Raw genomic sequence first — 19,728 nt, 5'->3', positions numbered from 1 at the left:
GTGGCTGCCATGTCCCTTCCTCATTATTGTATGACTACTGTTCACAGGGCAGATAATAAACTGGGGGGGGGGGGGCGCGGAGATTATTTTCTAGTTTACAGATGCTCCCGAGGAGCTTGAGGAGTCCACACCATCCATATCTGGCTTTAACATAGGTGATAAAAGCCTTGCATATGAGGTGATGCCATAAAGAAATGGGACTTTTCCTGGGGTCTTGGGAGGTTGTGATGTACTTTGTGAATTGTTATAGCCAGATGGCAGCTTCTGGAATGCTTTTCCAAATTCTTCCCCTATGTATGTCAGAAGCCCTTAGCCTCCAAGTAGGACATTTTCCTAAGGTTCTGTCATAACAAGAAGTATTTGACAATACGACATGTTTTGAGTACAACTTGAAAAATGTGGCCTTAATCAAAAGGCACTTATATTTAATGGAAGCTTTCTTTTTACGGAACTTGTTAGGTGGTTAAGTTTGGAGCAAGGAAACCTTTAAGGATTTCTGATGTATTTTTTAATTGTTCCATAAAATTAAAAAAATTGCTATCTGTCTTATATTTAGTTTCCCATCCTTTATTAACAAGCTAAGATCAATTTGCTCTTCTAATTTTTAACTTTAAACTGAGTGAATATCAACAGTTTGGTATTAAATAAGTGATTTATTAAGTTATCTACTAAAAATGATAGATCATTATATTTGTGCCAGTTAATGGTAGGTATTTCATAAAATTTTGAATACTTTTGGCAATGTTTGACTCAGAGGTTTTAAATTTTAAAGTTTAACTCCATTTCCAGGTTTGCCTAGAACAGACTCAGTTTATGCTCATTGTCTAATTATTATTATTATTATTGCCCTCTCTTATTCACAAATCTGTGCTTCTTTTGATGATAAGTTTTATGGTTACCTTATCTCAGGCAGTGGCTATATCTAAGACAAAACTATGAATATCTATATTAGAAAAGGTTATTAGAATTGCTTAAATATTTCAAAGGCTAGTTTTTGGGAGGGACCAAATAATAGGATAAAAATATCTTTAAGTGTATTTTAAATCTTAAAAAGGCTAGCATGAATTTTTAAAAGAATCTATATAAATTTAGACCTAATTGGTTTAAAATACATTTTCTCAAGTTGAAATAAGCTTAATAGTAAAACTATATTTCATAAATTGACTTTTACAACTTTTATCTATGGAATATTTCCCTATTTCTTGTAAGAAGACAAATGAGGCTTGAAACCACAAAGTAAGTTAAGAGTTCTCTTGATCAGTAGTAACATATATTAGAGGGAATGCCAGTTGTACATTAATATTTAAAAATAAGTTAATTAAATTTTGATTGAAAGCCTGTTTGTTTACATATTATGTAAATTGATTTTGAATTAAAGTTTATAGATTTAGTTGATGTTTATGTCAGTTCCCAGGTTTACTTATGCCATATAAATTTGGGTGCCTAAATAGTAGCCCCTAAATAAGTTTGAATTTGGGGGAAAGTAACAAAATAGTCAGATTAGTGATTAGGGAGTTTTTCAAAATTAAATTTTAACCTTTTTTATTCCATCAGTTTTATTCTTTTGTAATTTAAAATAAAAATAAAGATATATGTACTAACATTAAAACAATTTATATAATTTTTGTTCTCTCTTTTGGAATGCTGTTTTCCAGTCCTACCCCCTACTCATATCCATTTTCTGATCTTTACCTTGTGAGTCTTATCCCTGTGAACTGCACCACTCAGTCTCTCTTGCCCTGCATCTCAAAGGCTTATCTCTAAAATATATGAATAAATCTTAAAACTCAATTATAAGAAAAAAATCCATTTAAAAAACAGGAAAATATCTAGATACCTCACCAAAGAATATATATAGATGGCAAATAAGCATATCAAAGATACTCCATATCATAGGTCATCAGGGTAATACAAATTAAAACAATGAGATACCACTACACACCTATTAGAAAGGACAAAATCTAAAACACTGACAACAAATACTGGTGACAGTGTGGAGCAACAGTAACTCTTACTCATTGCTGGTGGAAGTAGAAAATGGTACAGTCACTTTGGAAGATATTTTGGCAGTTTTTTTTAAAACAAAGCTAAACATGGTCTTGCTACACATAACATTTCAACTTCTAGGCAATTACTTAACTGATTTGAAAAATTACATCACAAAAAATTTAGGTGAATGTTTATAGTAGCTTTATTCATAATTACTCCAAATTGTAACTAACAAAGATATCCTTCAATAGATGAATGAATAACCAAATTGTGATACATCCAATGGAATGTTATTCCAAGGTAAAATAAATGAGCTATAACCCAAGAAAAGACATGGATCATTCTTAAAAGTATATTGTTAACTGAAAGAAGATAGTTTGAAAACATTAAAACTATTATGATTCCAATTATATGATATCCTGGAAAAGTTAAAACAATAGAGACAGTGAAAATTTAGTGGTTGTCAGAAGTTCAGGAAGAGGAATGTAAAAAATATGTTTTTTATTTGATGGGGTAAAACTATCCTATGTGAGACTGTAATGATGGAAACATATTATGCATAATAGGCATTTGCCAAAAACCTATAGAACTCTATAGTACAAAGAGTGGAATTTAATGCATGAAAATATTAAAAAAATTATCTATGAGATTGGAGAATCTCAGAATGAAACGCATACTGCGACAAAAGAATCAGACTATGTTACAAATATATGGAAAAAACCTCAGTGAAGAAGCTAGGGAGGAAAGATGCTAATGCAGATAACTTTGAAAATTAGTAGAGCAAAAGCCTATAATGCTTACAGCAAAAGGAACTGCAGTTGATAGCTCACTGTACTGTAATAGATGAAGCTGTTTCCCATGGGGGTAGGAGTTAACAATGGTAATACTGGTGTGTGTGTGCATGTGTGTGTGTGTGTGTGTATGTGTGTGTGCTTATGTGTATTTGAATTAAACAATTAACTAAATGAACAGAGAGGTGAAAACCAGTTTTCTCACTGTTAGAATGTAGGTGATAGATAAGCAAGGAAAAGGAAGAGCTAGAATTTCCAGGTGGTAAAGGATTGGAGCTCAAGATGTCAGTATGAACTCATGTTTAGCTTAATATAGAATAGATGGTCCATACAGAAATATTCAAAGGTACGTGTATATACATAGGTTATTATACACAATTATATTTCCTTACTCTGTCAATTGAGAGGTCCTAGAAGCAATAACACCATAGTAGCAATAAGCACATCCAGCACCCAGATTTTGATTTCTAATACCATTCTCGAATAAGTGGAACCAGGGCTTCTTGGATAAATTGTTCATTCTAGGACTGGACCAGGAAATATATATGAGTCTGGAGCATCATGTAGTACTAGAAGGTAGAAAAGAAATGTTATAAACTAAATGTTTCCCCACCTCCTGCCTAAATTCGTGTATTGAAATCCAGTCCTCAATGAGATGGTATTTCGAGGTAGAGAATTTGGGAATTACTGAGGTCATGAGGGTGGAGCCCTTATCAATGGGTTTTGTGCACTTAAAAGAGGCAAGAGAGGTAGCATTTCTGCCATCTGAGTATAAAATGATAAGTTGGCAGTCTAAAACCCAGAAGAGGGTCCCAGAACACAACCATGCTTATACTCTGATCTTGGACTTTCAGCCTCAAGAACTATAAGAAATAAATTTCTGGAGTTCCTGTCATGGCTCAGTGGTTAATGAATCCAACTAGGAACCATGAGGTTGTGGGTTCGATCCCTGGCCTTGCTCAGTGGGTCAAGGATCCAGCGTTGCCATGAGCTGTGGTGTAGGTTGCAGACGCGGCTCGGATCCCATGTTGCTGTGGCCCTGGTGTAGGCCGGTGGCTATGCTCCGATTCGACCCCTAGCCTGGGAACCTCCATATGCAGCAGAAGTGGCCCTAGAAATGGCAAAAAGACAAAAAAAAAAAAAAAAAGATTCTGTTTTTTATAAGTCACCTAATCTGTGTACTTTACTATAGCAGCCTGAACTAAGACAGGAAGTATTTAAAACAAAACAATAAAATAAAATCCCACATTGATGGGTATACTGAAGGAATAACAGAGCCAAATGAAGGAATTGCAAATGGCCAAAAATGGAAAAATTTGAGTAAGAAAATAAAGAAGGATTGGATTATAAATAAAAATATTAAATACCTATGAATTTGTGATGATGTAAAAAAAAGATTGGATAAATAAATAAATGAGAGCAGACATATAATTCCTTGTAGAAGAATTACAAATAATTTATGTAGTACATTGCCTTTGTGGAAGGGGAGCATTACTTCATGGAAGGGGAGCATCCTTAAGTGTGGAGTGTGTATAGAAGACAACTTGTAAAAAGGGGTGGGAGGACTCAATGAGAAAGCCTGACAGACACAGCCTCAGTCAGGTATGATCAAAGTCGATATCAACTTCAATAATAATACCACTAATCAAGTTAATAGCATGAGCTCTTGATGTGATGTTATAAAATGGCACTTTACTTCCCTGGTTTTCCTCCTTAAAATCCATAACTCCAGTCTATCTGTGAGGGGGAAAAAAAAAGGACAAATTTCAACTGAGCTGCATTCAACAAAATACCTGACATGTATTCCTCAAAACTGTTAAGATCATCAAAAAAATAGGAAAAAATCTGAAAAACCATCACAGCCAAGAAGAGCCTAAGGAGATACAACACCTAAATACCATGTAGTATGCTGGATGGGACCCTAGAACAAAAAAGAATATAAGGTAATAACTAAGAAAACTTGAATAATGTATGGAGTTTAGTTAAGTATAGTGATTTAGCAGTGGCTCATCACTTGTAACAAACATACAGTATCTGTACAACTAATATCAGATGCTGATAATGGGGAAACTGTGTTCAGGGTACAAATGAAGTCTGTATTATCATCTCTTTTTTTCTGTTAATCTAAAATTGTTCTAAAAAGTATCATAGAGACTGGCATATAGTAGGCTGATAATACAATGTTAAGAAAAGTTAAGAGTTAAGAAAGGAAGAGGATAAAAGAAACCTCAACAATTACGACACTTTACTGTTGAAGAAAAGCTTCAATAAACTTAGAAATAGGTCATAAGTATAAATGTCTAAAGAAAGAATCATGCCAATCAGGTTTTCAATATTTTTAAAAACTTCCTTGTTGGAGTTCCCGTCTTGGCACAGTGGTTAACGAATCTGACTAGGAACCATGAGGTTGTGGGTTCGATCCCTGGCCTTGCTTAGTGGGTTAAGGATCCGGCATTGGCGTGAGCTGTGGTGTAGGTTGCAGATGCGGCTTAGATCCTGCATTGCTGTGGCTCTGGTGTAGGCCTGTGGCCACAGCTCTGATTAGACCCCTAGCCTGGGAATCTCCATATGCCGCAGGAGCAGCCCTAGAAAAGGCCAAAAGACACAAACAAACAAACAAAAAAACTTCCCTGTTGTAGGAGTTATTTTTATTCTACGATTTTGATCATTCAAACTTTTTTTTATTTTTGTACTTTTAGGGCCACACCCATAGCATATGGAGGTTCCCAGGCTAGGAGTCAAATTGGAGTTGTAGTCACTGTCCTATGCCACAGCCATAGCAATGCCAGATCCAAGCCATGTTTGTGACTAATACCAAAGCTCATGGCAACACCAGATCCTTAACCCACTGAGCAAGGACAGAGATCGAGCCTGAATCCTCATGAATGCTAGTCAGATTCATTTCGGCTGAGCCATGATGGAAACTCAGGTCATTCAAAGTTTTTACTTACACTCTGAATGCACCTATAATTCAAGCTAAATATGTGTTATATTTTACACAGTTTATTGAAGTAACTCTCTATAGCTCATAAAATAACAGTTTTAAAAGAAAGCCAAAAGACTGTGAAGCCATATTTATAACATGCTATTACATCTTTACCCCACAGATTGTCATCCAGATAAACAAAAAACAAACAAAAAATCTTTTACAGAATGGAAATAACTCAATATATAGGAATTTAAATTATTTTCCAGTTACTCAACTTCATTTTTTTTTATTTTATGTATGTATGTATGTATGTATGTATGTATTTTGTCTTATTAGGAGACAATAAGACAATATCCTGTTGCATATGGAGGTTCCCAGGCTAGGGGTAGAATCATAGCTATAGTTGCTGGCCTACACCACAGCCACAGCAATGCCAGATCTGAGCTGCATCTGTGACCTACACTACAGCACATCACAATGCTGGATCCTTAAGCCACTGAGCGAGGACAGGGATTGAACTTGTGTCCTCATGGCTGCTAGTCAGATTTGTTTGTGCTGAGCCATGATGGGAATTCCTGTCTTATGCTTTTTAAACTATTAGGTTATTCCACTGTATTTAAATGATATACTCTGTTAAATACTTACCATGATTACTTCAAACTCTCCTTGTCAAATTATTTATTCTGTAGCTCAATTAATAAATGTTTCAAATAAATTAATTGTATATTGAAAGAACACACCTAGAAATAATGATCTGCCATCTTGCATTGTAAAGATAAGCAGGTTTCTGCTAAGACTCTTAGTGCCTTGATTGCAGAAGGCTAGTTTGCTCCAGCTCAAGGGGCTGCAGGAGGAGCCAGTTGAGGGTTTCCAGTTCACATGGACAAAGGTGACCAATCCAACTGGGAGGTGAGCATGTTTGGGCTCCTCAGTACCTCCTATTGTTGCTAAAACTCGGTCTCTGTCCACAAGTGCCAAATAGAAATGTAGAGACAGAGTTTTGGGTGAAGGAGAAAAAATAGTTTTTGTTGCTTTGCTAGGCAAAAGAAGCCACAGCAGGCTAATGCCTTTAAGAATCTGACCCTCTTTGGGGTAGAAATGCAGAGAGTTTTATAGTCTAAAAGGAGAAAAACAGGGTTTCACATAAGAATCAGGATTGGGGGAGTTCCCATTGTGGCTCGGCAGTAATGAAGTACCCAAGAGGACATGGATTTGATCCCTGGGCTTGTTTAGTGGGTTAAAGATCTGGCATTGCCACAAGCTGTGGTGTACATTGCAGATGCGGCCCGCACCCCAAGTTGCTGTGGCTATGGCATAGGGCAGCAGTGCAGCTCTGATTCAGCTCCTAGCCTGGGAACTTCTATGTGTCACAGGTGCAGCCCTAAAAAGATCAAAAAAGAAAAAAAAAAAAAAAAAAAAAGAAAAGAAAAACAGGATTGGGGCAAACATGCACATTTTTCTTTCTTTGGGGAATCTTAGTCATTGAAGCTGACATCAAGAGCTCTCAGAGTGATCCTGGTGATGGTCTTCTGGGTTATTGCCTAGACTAACAGTACTTGTGAAAAAGCCATTTTAATCAGAAATTAGAACAAACTAGGAAAGTTCCTGAAAAACATCATGTGCTAATAATCTTTAACCCACAGGCAATTGAGCTCAGGGTGCCTAATCTTTTAGCTTACATGTGATTGTGTTTAGTGTCCAATCAAATGAAGGAGAAGCACAAGGAAGGGCTCCAAGCTGTTCAATTTTAAAATATTCATTTCTAAAAGAATAATAAGGAATATAAAATTTCTCTTAGATGTATAAGATTCCTATGTCATTATGTGTTTCCCCTGAGAGGAACCAGGATCCTGTCCCAAGGCTGTGCTATCCTTTCTTGACTGTTGCTCCCTTGTCTTTTTATCCCCTTCCTTCCCTGATCAGCACTATCTGAACGTGCCCCTTTGAACTCAAGGAAAGCTATGGAGACTGAATGAGGCCCATTTCCTAAAATCGAGAAATGGGGGACACAGAAAGGCTTCTGGGCTTAGAAGCCCCACAGGGCCCTGCTCAGTTACACTATGAAGGGAGCTACTTCAAGACATGCACCTTCCTCATCAACTGCCCTTACTCCCCACTGGCTTTTCAGTTATCCCAAATATATGATGTGGCACCCCAAAATCTACCAGAAGAGAAGGGAGATGTGTGCATCTCCATCCTCCACAATACCTCCTACTCAGTGGTAGAACCCAAGGGGGAGCTGCCCTCAGGGCTGTGGAATCCCACCTAGAATGTCAGTGACAACCTAGAATAGATTTACAAGGAGATCCTGCTGAATAGCATTGAGAACTATGTCTAGATACTCATGTTGCAACAGAAGAAAGGGTGGGGGAAAAACTGTAATTGCAATGTATACATGTAAGGATAACCTGACCCCCTTGCTGTACAGTGGGAAAATTAAAAAAATAAATAAATAAAAAAAAAAAAAGAATGTCAGTGACTATCCTTGGCTTGCTCTTCAGCACACCCAACACTTTCCCAGCCACCAACATGGAAGCCTCCAGGAGCTACAGGAAGTGGAGAGAAAGCAAAGGTGAGGACCTGGGTTACACAGACACCTTCCGGAAGCAAAGCCTGCTGGGCGTGGAGCTTCCCGCCCCTGCGCTGGCAGATCGCCACAGACCACAGACCTTGTGAAGACCGAAGCCTTGGCGCCGGCGCTGCGGGCTCAAAGCTCTTCCGCGAGTATGACTGTGGCAACCCTGAGGCCGCAGCCGATAACTTTGAACACAAGGACTCCTGACTGCATCCCCACTGCATAAATTTACAAATTTCACTTTACCAGGCCCAGACAGTGCGGGCTCGTGGGAGCACCTCTGGACGCCAAACTACCTCTGGAAAGGTTTGTGCTGCCTTTCTCCTCGTTTGTTTTGTTTTAGCCCTCGATTTTTTTTTTTTTTTTTTTCTCCTTATTTGTTCTGGGTTTTCCTTTGCTCCCTGGTGAAGGGGCTGCCCGCTGTCCTCCCCTCTCAGGCTCCAGCTGGGGCCCTCCCACGGGGAGCGGTTTTCAGGTCTGCGGAGGCCTGAGAGGCCCCGACCCTGGTCCTGCCTGCAAGTCCTTTTGGTTGGAGCCAGGGACTTGGGGTTCCCATCTCGTGAGTGACAGGGTTAACTGTGGTCTCCTCTTTCCTCTTTTTTTGTTTGTTTGGAATCTAAATAAAGAGACTATATGGGGGAAAAAAAAGTCACCTCCACCAGCGGGGCTTTGGAGAGAGAGAACATGGGAGGATATGACCCGTGTTATTAAGATCTCTTTGGCCAGGGTCAAGGAAATTATACTTTATTTACTGGTATTATTTTGTCTTGTTGATCAAACTACAGTATACTAAATCAGAGAATTGTCAGTGTTGTTGCTTAGTTACAATGAATTTTCCTTCTCAGTAATTCTTCAACAAGTAGAAAAGGAAACGTTTGCCTTTGGGGGGGGGCTTTTTTTTCCTTAAAATATCGTCTCTTGAAATCAACTCTGATTATCCCTTTATATTTTTTCCCCTTTATCCATTTTTGTTTTTGCTTTTTTCTCCAATAACTGCCTTTCCTCATTCTAAAGTTAGTTCTTCTAAACTTGAATATCTTATGCCAAAATACTTTCTGGCAAGCTGCCAATGTTTTCAGCACTGATATGTGTCAGCTTTCAGGATTTTTCAGTCTGTTGGTTTGTTTCTCTTTGAATCCATCTTCTCTCCCCTTTCCACTAGTTCCTGTATTGCAAATTTCAGCTTGTTTTTTTTTTACTGTGAAGGAAGCAACATTCCCTACTTTAGCAGATAAATTAGAGAATACCTTCATCCCCAGAAGCCAGAAAGATCAAGGTACAGTCACAGGAGTTTGATCATCACCTAAACTTGGGGGCAAACAAACTGAGCAGAAAAAAGCTTGCTAGTTCCATTAAATTTTATTCTTGCACACTCAATGAACCAAGAAGATCATTTAAAATTTATCCAACTTTTTTATTATTTGCAAAAGCTCCAATTTAAAGTCTTGATTGAAGGTTTTTTAATTCTCCCACAAACCACAAAACGGAATTTTGTAGCAATAGTAGCAGTAACAACAGTGAGATCTCAGAAATTTCCCAGCTGTTTTGATGATGAAGTCAACAACTTGACATTGTAGTTCATTACTAATAGACCCCCAGGACTGCATTAGATTTGCTCATATATTTTTGTATATTTTGTATATATCCTGACATAGCTAACTAAGGTGGGTTATACTATCATAAAGGCCTAGGGGGGTATAATATCCAGTTTGTTCTTTGCCATTGTCTCATGGGTATAAACCAGTTACTATATCCTCTCTTATAATTTATTCTAGTGTTGAAGAACACTTTCCCATTAGATATTATATTTCTTATGTCTGAAGAACATTTTCTCTTAATTAGTATTTGGAGACAGCATGGCATAGTTCAGAAGCCACTATACTGAGTATTACAAGACCTGGGTTCAGATAAGAACCTTGTTATGTCATGACTCATTTATCATACTTTTGTATTATGTAGGTTGCTTTTGTTAAGGAATAGAAGCCCCCACCCCTCCCCAGCTCATGTTGGTAGAAAATAATTTCTTGGGAGGGTATAGAGAGATATAAGGATAGCTTATTTTAAAGAAAACCTGAAAAAAATCTAAAACATATGAATTATGGTAACTTTTGGAATGCTGGTAGTAACAAGATACAGTTGTTACAATAGTGACAACAGTCTCATCAGGTGCTGCTGCTGATCATCTTCATTTCTTCTTCCCTACCCCCACACACACTACAAGAGATTCCATAAAGGATCTCTCTATTGGTCTAAATTGAAGAATATGGAGGAAAACAGATTCTCTTGATTGATCTAACCAGATTGTATTTAATGGGGAAAAAAAACCATGTCGTTGAAAGCAAAACTCAGGTGGTGTTAATAGAACAAAAAAGGTGTTAGCAAAATAACAAAATCCAAAAGGATACGGAAACATTAACACATTGCTCGCTCAGTCTTTATGCTTCCAAAGATATCACCCCATATTGTTATAGAGTTTTATATGACACATTAGAGAGGCAATAATTCAACTGCATAATTATATTTATAACTGGGGCCTTTCCCCAACCTTTCTGTCCTCTGCTTTGGGCCAGTCTCTCACCCCATCTTTACTAGCTTATTGTGGCTTCTTAACTGACTGCATGACATCTAGTTTTTTCTAATCATTTTCTTAACTGCTCCTCTGTAACTGTTAGGGTTATCTTTTTAGAATATAATTTAATCTCTTGGAAACTATCAGTATCATCTGTAAGATAATTAATACCTGTTCTTATCACCATGCTGGGCAGAGTTAGATACCTGTACTACTTAGCTATGATAGGACTTTATACATAGTTTATTTATAGTTCTTGATTCAGTGAATACTTGTTGTGACATAAGAGAAAACATCTATGTGAAACCATAAACAAAATAAATTCCAAGATAAACACATGTAGTCATGGCTGTCTTGTCACTTCTGTTTTCTAAAGGCAATTCATATCTTTTAAAAAAGACCCATATAGTATCCTCTCACTATATGTGTTTAAAGGAAAAATACCAAAATTATAAAACCTCTGTAGGTTATTCTGTGCTGTTAAAGAGTTCATACCTGGAATGAACAGTCTATAATTTAATAGGCCACTTTGATGAATTTGTATATATGCAAAACTGGCTTGAAGCTAATTTCTCTGTATAAGTGATGGGGATTTTGAATATTCTGGTGGCTACACTGGCGAGAGAGGTTTAGGGAGCCTGAGAAATAGTATGAAGAGGAAGTATGAAAGATTTTTAAGGAAAGGAGGTTATGTAACATGGAACTCCTTTTCTATAGGGGAACCTCGATTAAAACAAACAAAACAGCCAATGAGATTTTCCAAGGATGGAAATTGCTAAAAGGCTTGTAAGAATACTTGCATGCAGTATTTAATTTTAAATCTTTCAGTCTTCTATGCATTTATAGTGGGCATTGTGCCTACTCTTCCATTCTTCTCTATGTAGCAACCATTTGGTTTAGATGGAATTAGCCTTACTTCCTCCTCCATGTTATAGCAAATTGGTCTAAAAAATCAGGTAATACCATAATACCATTTAGATAGTGATTAATTTGAAAGTAATCTAGGCTTAGTCTAGTCAACATGTTTCCTGATACTTTCTGAGGTACTGTGGGTTAGTTTAGGAAAGATCCATTCAGTAGAGTCTCATGGTCTTATGGTTGTGAAAATTGCCCTGCCTGTCCTCCTGCATGTGAAGACATATTGCTCCAATTGCTGATGGTAGTTATCCTTTGCCCATATGGGGAGCTGTCCTTGGGAAGACTCTGACTGAGAATAACAGAGATTGAAAAATGGAAGAGAAAAGATAGATGAGTCTTTGATGACTTGATTTAGTCATTAAAAATCAAATGACTTACACATTGATCTTTAAGCCTCTCAAATCTTTAGTCCTTCTGGCTAGATGATCACAGAATCTGAACTGTTGAATGAAATCAAACTCTTGATTCTCCTTCTTCCAAATGTTCTTCTGCTGTGTTCTTGCTAACTTTGTTAAATGCACCTTTGTCTTTTCAGTTCTCCTTTTTGTCTTACCCATGTCTAATCCATTAGGAAATTTTGTCAGCTTTTCCATCAAAATATATCCAAAATTTCACCACTTTTTAGTATTTCCATTGCTACTGCCCTAATCTAATCCCACATGATCTCTCTCCTGGATTATAGCCATAGTGTCCCAAAGGCTCCTCTGCTTCCATTCTTGCCATCCTATTCTCTATTCATTAAACATAGTGATTCTCCGTAAATGTAACTCAGGCATGCCAGTCTCTTGTCATAACTTCCACTGTAAATAAAACCCCGCATCTTTACATTTGTGTAAGGTGCTGTCTCTCATATAGACTCCAGTTATCTTCCAGACCTCATATATTACTTTCTTGGTCTGTCACTCTGCTCAAGACACACTAGCCTCCTTTCTTTACTTCACACATGCCATGTTCAGCATCTCTGCACTTGCTGTTCCCTCTGTCTAGAACTCTGGTCTTTCAGAAGCCCACATAGCTCACTTTCATAGTTTTTAAGGTTGCTTATTAAATTCCATCTTTGTAATGAGTTTCCTTGACTTCTCTATCTAAAAGATTAACTATATCTTGTGTAATTTACTAATCTCCTCTCTAGTATGATCATTATGCATACATATTTATTTATTTACTTGCCTATTTTTCTCCACCAGAAAAATTCACCTCCCTAAGAACAGGGATTTTTGACTATTTTTCATTGCGAATTCCCCAATGCCTGGGCCAATAGCTAAGTATCTATTGAATGAATGTATAGCTTAGGAGTGTTTGATATTTTTTGCTTTTATTGATTACTTCCAAAAATCCTGAGGGCTACAGTTCTGATATAATACCCATTCACTGTACCCAACTCTTTAGGAAATTAAGTTAAATATTAAGGGCTTGCATTTATGGGTGCTTTGGGAAATCTGAGATAAATTATCTGTATTCCCTTATTAAAGTGATTTGGTCACAAAAGATGAACATAAGTATGAATATTTATCTGTTGCTTTGAAGTCTCCTCAGGAGCTTCCCAGATATAATATGAAACTGGTCCCCTTACTCAGAGGACAGAGAGAGACCAAGGAAAGAGGCAGACTGCTTCATATTGATAGGTGGCCAGTTTAATTAAGGACACCTTGACTCTTGTCTTGCATGGCCATAACTTGAATAGATTTCCATACTTTTCTACCACAGTCTCTTAACTGGGTTCAGTCACATATACCATCCAGATGGTCTTAATACCACATTACTATCTCAAAGTTGTGTCTTCGGGCATCTTCTAGCCTGGGGAAGCCAAGGAGAGCACACATTCCAGGGACAGGGGAGGAGTGAGGGACCTCTAATTGCCTAGGTCTAGCTCACAGGTCAGCTGGAAGTTATGTCCTCTGATGATCCACCCAACACCAGAAAAGCAGGAAACTGTAGTAGAAGTTCAGTAGGAGAAACATGAACCTTCAGAGAAGTTAATAGATAGGAAAGAAAGCAATGATTTCCAACATATGTGTGATAGGAGCTTAAGGGAGTTCATTTTAAATATTACAGGGAGTGTGGTAACCCAAAGCCAAGGCAGTTGATATTTGGGTTATGTTATTTGCATGTGTATTTTTCTATTTGTACTGTGGGATCTTGGGGAACAAGATCCTTCCACTTATCATTGCTGTAGTACTCAGAGAAGTGTTCCATAGATAGCTGTTGTGTGAATGAAATAGCAGTGGAGAAGATTTTTAGAGTTGGTAATGACAGTAACTAGATATTAGACATGTTATTTAGTCTGCCTTTGCTAGGCCTTAGTATCTTCATCTATAAAGTAAAAGTGCTGGAATTCATAATTAAGTTCTTTCCAACTATAAAATATTCTATAATTTTGTCTGCTTATGTATGAGTGGAGACATGCACATACTTTTATCTAATGGAAATAAAGATATACTTCTTAAAGATTTCCTTTGCAAATATATTTTGGTTAATATAGCTGCCATCAATTTGGCTTATGAAATAGTGTTTTCAATGATCTTTTAGCATGATAGATTAACTTTTATGTTCCTAAAGCCATTTCCTCTGAATGCTGCTGAATTCACACTTCACTAATGGCAAGGATCTGATTAGAACGAATTTCATAGTGATTCTTTGACATTTTCAAACATAGAAATGTGTGTGCTTTTCTGAATAAAAGTCAGGACATATAAATTCTAAGAGTTACTATTAAAATTCAGTCTAGAACGATAGTTATGAAAGGCTAAACTCTTGCAAAATAAACGTCCCTTACATTTTCCTGTCCCTCATTTCTTTTACTTTCATCTCCCATAGCCTCCACATTGGGATACACTGGAACTCTTTCTCTGAGTTTTGGTCTTTCTCATCAGCCACTTCATCAGTTTTTTAGCTTCATGATTTGGTAGAACTTAAAAGTAGAGAAGCTGATAGTGTCAAACAGAGAGCATACTGCAAAAAATCAGCTCATCTAGTGGAAATCAAGGCAGAAATTTAAACCTGTCTACAGAGTCAGCATAGAAGGGAACAGAGACTTTCTATGACTTCCAAGTGACATAGGTATTAGCATTTTGTCCCCAGGTACCAAAGTAATGGATGTGAAAGGTAACAAGGAAATTTGGGGGAGCAACACAGTAACTTGACATTTGTGACTGGACCATGAGGTTCCATCATTAGGAGTAGTACTTAATTTTAGATTTGCTTTAAATGATAGAATTGGTGCTGCCTGAAGACTTTTGCCCTTGGCTGGGCCTAATTCAAAAACTAAACAACAATCTTGTTCTACAATTGGGACTCATTAACAGAAGCCAGAGAAAGTAAAGGCAGGAGGAGGAAGTAGGGAGCTAAAACTGCCTTCATTTTTAGAGAAGGGAACCAGTTAAGGAGATCCAAGAAGAAACAGTAAGAATAAAAGAAAACCCAGATAAGACTACATTGTTGAGGCTAAGGAAGGAAGTGATTTAATAAAGCATATAGTTAATTATACAGTGAATATTTTTTTAAGGCTACACTTATGGTATATGGAAGTTCCTAGGCTAGGGTCAAATTAGGGCTGCAGCTGCCAGCCTTCACCACAGCCACAACAACATGGGATCCAAGCTTCATCTGTGACCTACAACACAGCTCCCAGCAATGCCAAATTCTCAACCCACTGAGCGAGGCCAGGGATCGAATCTGCGTCCTCATGGATACTAGTTGGTTTCATTACCATTGAGCCTCAACCGGAACCCCTACAGTGAATTTTCATCTTACTCAGGGGTTTGATTCTTAATTCATGATATAAGTTGAAAATGACATAAGGTCAAAACTGTTTTATAAAAGCTACTATAAAAGTTCCTTATTAGAAGAGTTCCCTGGTGGCTTAGTGGATTAAGAATCTGGTGTTGTCACTGCTATGGTTCAGGTTGCTGCTGTGGCTGTATTTCAGTCCCTGGCCCAGGAACTTCACCATGCTGTGGGCATGGCCAAAAATAAAAAGGTGCCTTATTAGATAGTGACACAGAGTTTTTCTATAAAGATTCAGCACAAGTTTTTTTTTTTTCCCCAAATTGGAATAAATCCATAAATCCTTCCTTCCTTTATTCCTTCTTTCCTTTCCAGTGCCATAAGACATGGTTAAATTTCATGTAGGGACCATGTTAAATGTAAAAGAGTTTTCAACACTGGATTCACTCAGTGAGCAAGTAGCTTACACTATGAGAGACCTCTTGAGAAGGTGATTGGTTCAAGTATCCCATGTGATGCCTGTTTTGAAGCAGCAGTTCAATGACTAGATTAGTGCATAAATCACCTGCCTGTGTTATTTTCTTTCCTTTGTCTTTGCCCCTAAGTGTGCATTACTGAAATTTTAGAAATTCAGTGTTTTATGATGTGACTAATTCTTTTATGCTTCAGAGAGGTCAGGGAGAGTAGGGACTGGGAAAAGACCATTTTAGTGCCCACTTAGGGGATTCTAAGTGAAATTTATAGTAATATTTATAAATGATGGAGGAATGGGAGCCAATTTAAGAGACACCTAAGAGGAAGTTTTGGCTCTATTAGAAAAAGAAGCAATTATTGATGAATATTGTCAAGAGCAGCGTTTCTAAAACCTTGGTATGCCTATAAAAGTATTTGGAGGATTATTGTACAAATATAGATTCTGGACCTCATTTCAGATATTCTGAGTCAGTAATATCAAGGTGGAGACAAGAAAAGAGAACTTTAAATAAGCAAAAGATGTTTCAGATGCCAGTGTCTTCAGATCATGTGTTGAAGTACTCAGGTTCTAGACAGGGAGAGGAGAAGGGAAGACAAAGATCATTCACTGGGGTTACCTTTGACAAGAAAAGAGGTGTGTTTTTTCCTAAGGGCTAAGGGAAGGTAAAAAATTTGAGTATCAAGAAAGAGCTAAATTGAGGCAGAGTGAAGATAATGGTTTCAGTTTGAGGGCGACAAGGTGATATTTCAGGAGGCAAAGAAGAGGAGACAGGAGAGAGGGAAGAAGAAGCTTGAAAAGCATGGAAAAGGTTTGAAATACCTCCTAGAGCTGAGTGACTGTGACAAGTCTCTGAATCTGGGATGCCATGATTTCTTTGTTAAATGGTGTGACTGAGCATCATGAATTTTGAGACTCTTTCCAGCTAACAACTCAAGATTCACATATACAAGTAATCTCAGGAGTTCCTGTCATGGCTCAGTGGTTAACGAATCCGACTAGGAACCATGAGATTGCGGGTTCGATCCCTGGCCTTGCTCAGTGGGTTAAGGATCTTGTGTTGCCGTGAGCTGTGGTGTAGGTTGTAGATGCGGCTCGGATCCTGCATGGCTCTGGTGCAGGCCGGCAGCAACAGCTCCGATTCGACCCCTAGCCTGGGAACCTCCATATGCTGTGGGAGCGGCCCTAAAAAAAAAAAAAGTAATCTCAGACTTTCGTCTGCATATCATCTCTGAGGGATATGATATATCCCTGTCTTTAACAGTTATTAGAGTTTGTGTTTTTCCTAGGAAGTGCAATTCCTCCAAAGATAGTTTATTTTCATCTTGAGGAAAAATGGTTTCAACTACACTCTCTCTCCTCCTTAACCTCCCTCTTGACCCTGAGAATTATTTTCATAAGGAATGAATAGTAAATTAAAGATGAAATTTCTAAACAGCAGTAATTATCTAGTTTAAATTTAGGCAGTGTAAATTTTTATAAAACTGAGTCTTTAAGATTCTATGGCTGTGTCCTATTTCAAGAAGAAAATCAATTAGTAATTTGTAAGCCAAAGGCCAAGATTTACTTCAAAATATCTTTTTGTTTTCTCCTTATACTGGGTTTTTTTTCCCATTATAGGCATTCTTTTTCCTGTCAAATTATTTTTTAACTAGACTAGTTGGTCTTATTGATGTTACCTGTGAATCTTAGGAAACTGATGATACATGATATCCTTCTTGTACAGAGATGAAGAGATCCAGGCAAGCTTTTGGAGGACATAAGGTTAAAGAGATTGCAATACATTTTACTTTGAGCAGACTATGGTAGGTGTACCCTCTCAGATCTGAAGCCAAAGGGTAGGCTAAAATGTACAAATACAGAGCTAATATTTGGTGAATGTTTACTGTGAGTCAGGATACTATTATTGAAAGAGTGCTCAGAGGGAGTTCCTTGGTGGTTCAGCATATTGAAGATCTGGTAATTGTCACAGCTATGGCTTGGGTCACTGCTGTGGTGCAGGTTTGATCCCTGGCCCAGGAAATTCCACATGCCAAGGGAGCAGCTAAAAAGAAGAAAAAAAAAAAGGAGAGTGCTCGAAAAGGTTCCCTTGGGTATAGAAGGTGTGATGGTTAATTTTGTATGTCAACTTGGCTGAGTCATGGTAGCCAATTTTTGATCAAGTATCTGTCTAGATGTTGCTATAAAGGCATTTTTGTGTGACTAACATTTAAATCAGTAGACTTTAAGTGAAGAAAAATCACTCTTCATAATGTGGCTGGGTCTTATCCAATCAGTTCAAGGCCTTAAGAGAAAATATTGAGGTCCCCTGAAGAAAAAGAAATGCTGCTTTTAGACTGCCTTTGCATTCAAGATTGCAATATTACCAGAATATCTAGCCTGACTGCCTGACCTGACTAGCCCCCATAATTACATGAGCCAGTTGCTTAAAATCTCTCTCTCACTCATTCTCTTTCTGTGTGTTCTGCTTCTCTGAAGAACTCTGGAAGGAAATTGGTGAAAGTTGGTTCTTCTTAATGGTTCAGTGGTTCACCTATTTGGAATAAAGAATATGGTTAAGACTCAATGAATAGCCCAAACTCTACCCAGGAGAATATGTATACATGCACATTTGTATAAAATTTTGAATATGTATGCAAGGTATCCAGGGAATAATAACCATTGTTCTGGGTTTGGGTGTCAAACTGATCTGTAAGTAAAACACAGTGAAGACTTTCTAGGTTGGAGGTCTCATTGAATTTTACTAATGAGGAAGGTTGTAGGGAGGAATTGAAGGCGAAAAGTACGGTAGGCAGACAAGAGATATGATTTGTGTTCTGAATTTTCTGAAAAGGCCTAAGACCTAAAAAATGCTTCTGTTGATGTGTTTTTGAAGGACACTAAAACTGCAGTGTATACTCATGCCTTGAGGCAGTTGGCTTGCCCATATAGGGTCTGAAGCCAGAAAGTTAACAGGCAGAGAGGACTTCTGAATGGCCGTTGAATTGGCATGATGATTTACCAAATTTACCCAGAAACTCAGCTATGGGGGGAAAACAGAAAATAAGTAGAAAGGCAAAGATTCCTTACAGACACTGATTTTCAATCCCAAACCATCTATAGAAGATTGTTTAAGTCACTACAAAAATCTAGAATGTGCTTGTTCCTTATTATTACATGAAAAATTCTTTTTCTCCAGATGGTTTCATGGATATTTTACAGTGAATTTTAGAGTTGATGTTCAAAGTGCTACTTTCTCAGGTAATGATCTGTGACCCATAATTATGAGCAAAGAGTGGCTGTTAGGGATTAGTACAAAGAGGACTCAAATTCTGAATAAGTTAGTAAAAATTTAATGGAGTATAACTTTAACTATAAAATAAAGCAGTACCAAATATCAAGGATTGAAAACATCAGAGACTATCAGTTAACTTGCTTTTGCCAGGTTAACTCATTTTTTACATAACTGATTTTTTATAGAAAAAGCTTATTCTGTCGTCTCAATGCATATATTTAAATTTTTTCATTGAATCATAGCAATATAATTTAACGTTGCACTGGTACCAAAAAGATTCAGATCCCTGCATGCCAAGAACTGTAAACTTAAAGGGAGAATACTATTATAGCATATTGGTATGTTTTTTGCACTCAATTTAATGCTAGTTAAGGCTCAGGTATATCTAGTAGTGCAGACTGAAGTCATAGGTAATATTTTGTTGTGGAGTGGCAAATAATGATATAAAAAGTTCTGTGTATAACATGGTGTGATGATTAATTTTA

At 37.4% G+C, this 19,728-nt stretch overlaps 1 protein-coding gene across 10 annotated transcripts in view; it reads left to right on the top strand.

Annotated features, from left to right (window-relative positions):
- Positions 1-8,217: 8,217 nt before the first annotated feature.
- The window catches only part of LOC106504458 (uncharacterized), a 1,793,907-nt gene continuing 1,782,396 nt past the window's right edge, over positions 8,218-19,728 (top strand). For all 10 annotated transcript variants that reach the window (XR_014810743.1, XR_014810742.1, XR_014810741.1 and 7 more), the window contains exon 1: positions 8,218-8,590. The gene's annotated coding sequence lies outside the window, so the exon portion shown is untranslated. The remainder of the gene's footprint in view (positions 8,591-19,728) is intronic.

Source organism: Sus scrofa, chromosome 7, assembly GCF_054392235.1.
Source record: "Sus scrofa isolate SSC_HxYL_T2T_F1_AM1 chromosome 7, Sscrofa_HxYL_maternal_Yorkshire_Landrace_v2.0, whole genome shotgun sequence".
In the NCBI taxonomy this organism is placed as follows: domain Eukaryota; kingdom Metazoa; phylum Chordata; class Mammalia; order Artiodactyla; family Suidae; genus Sus; species Sus scrofa.
The sequence above is the reverse complement of the archived record's forward strand: the minus strand, read 5'-3'. Positions and strand labels throughout refer to the sequence as shown.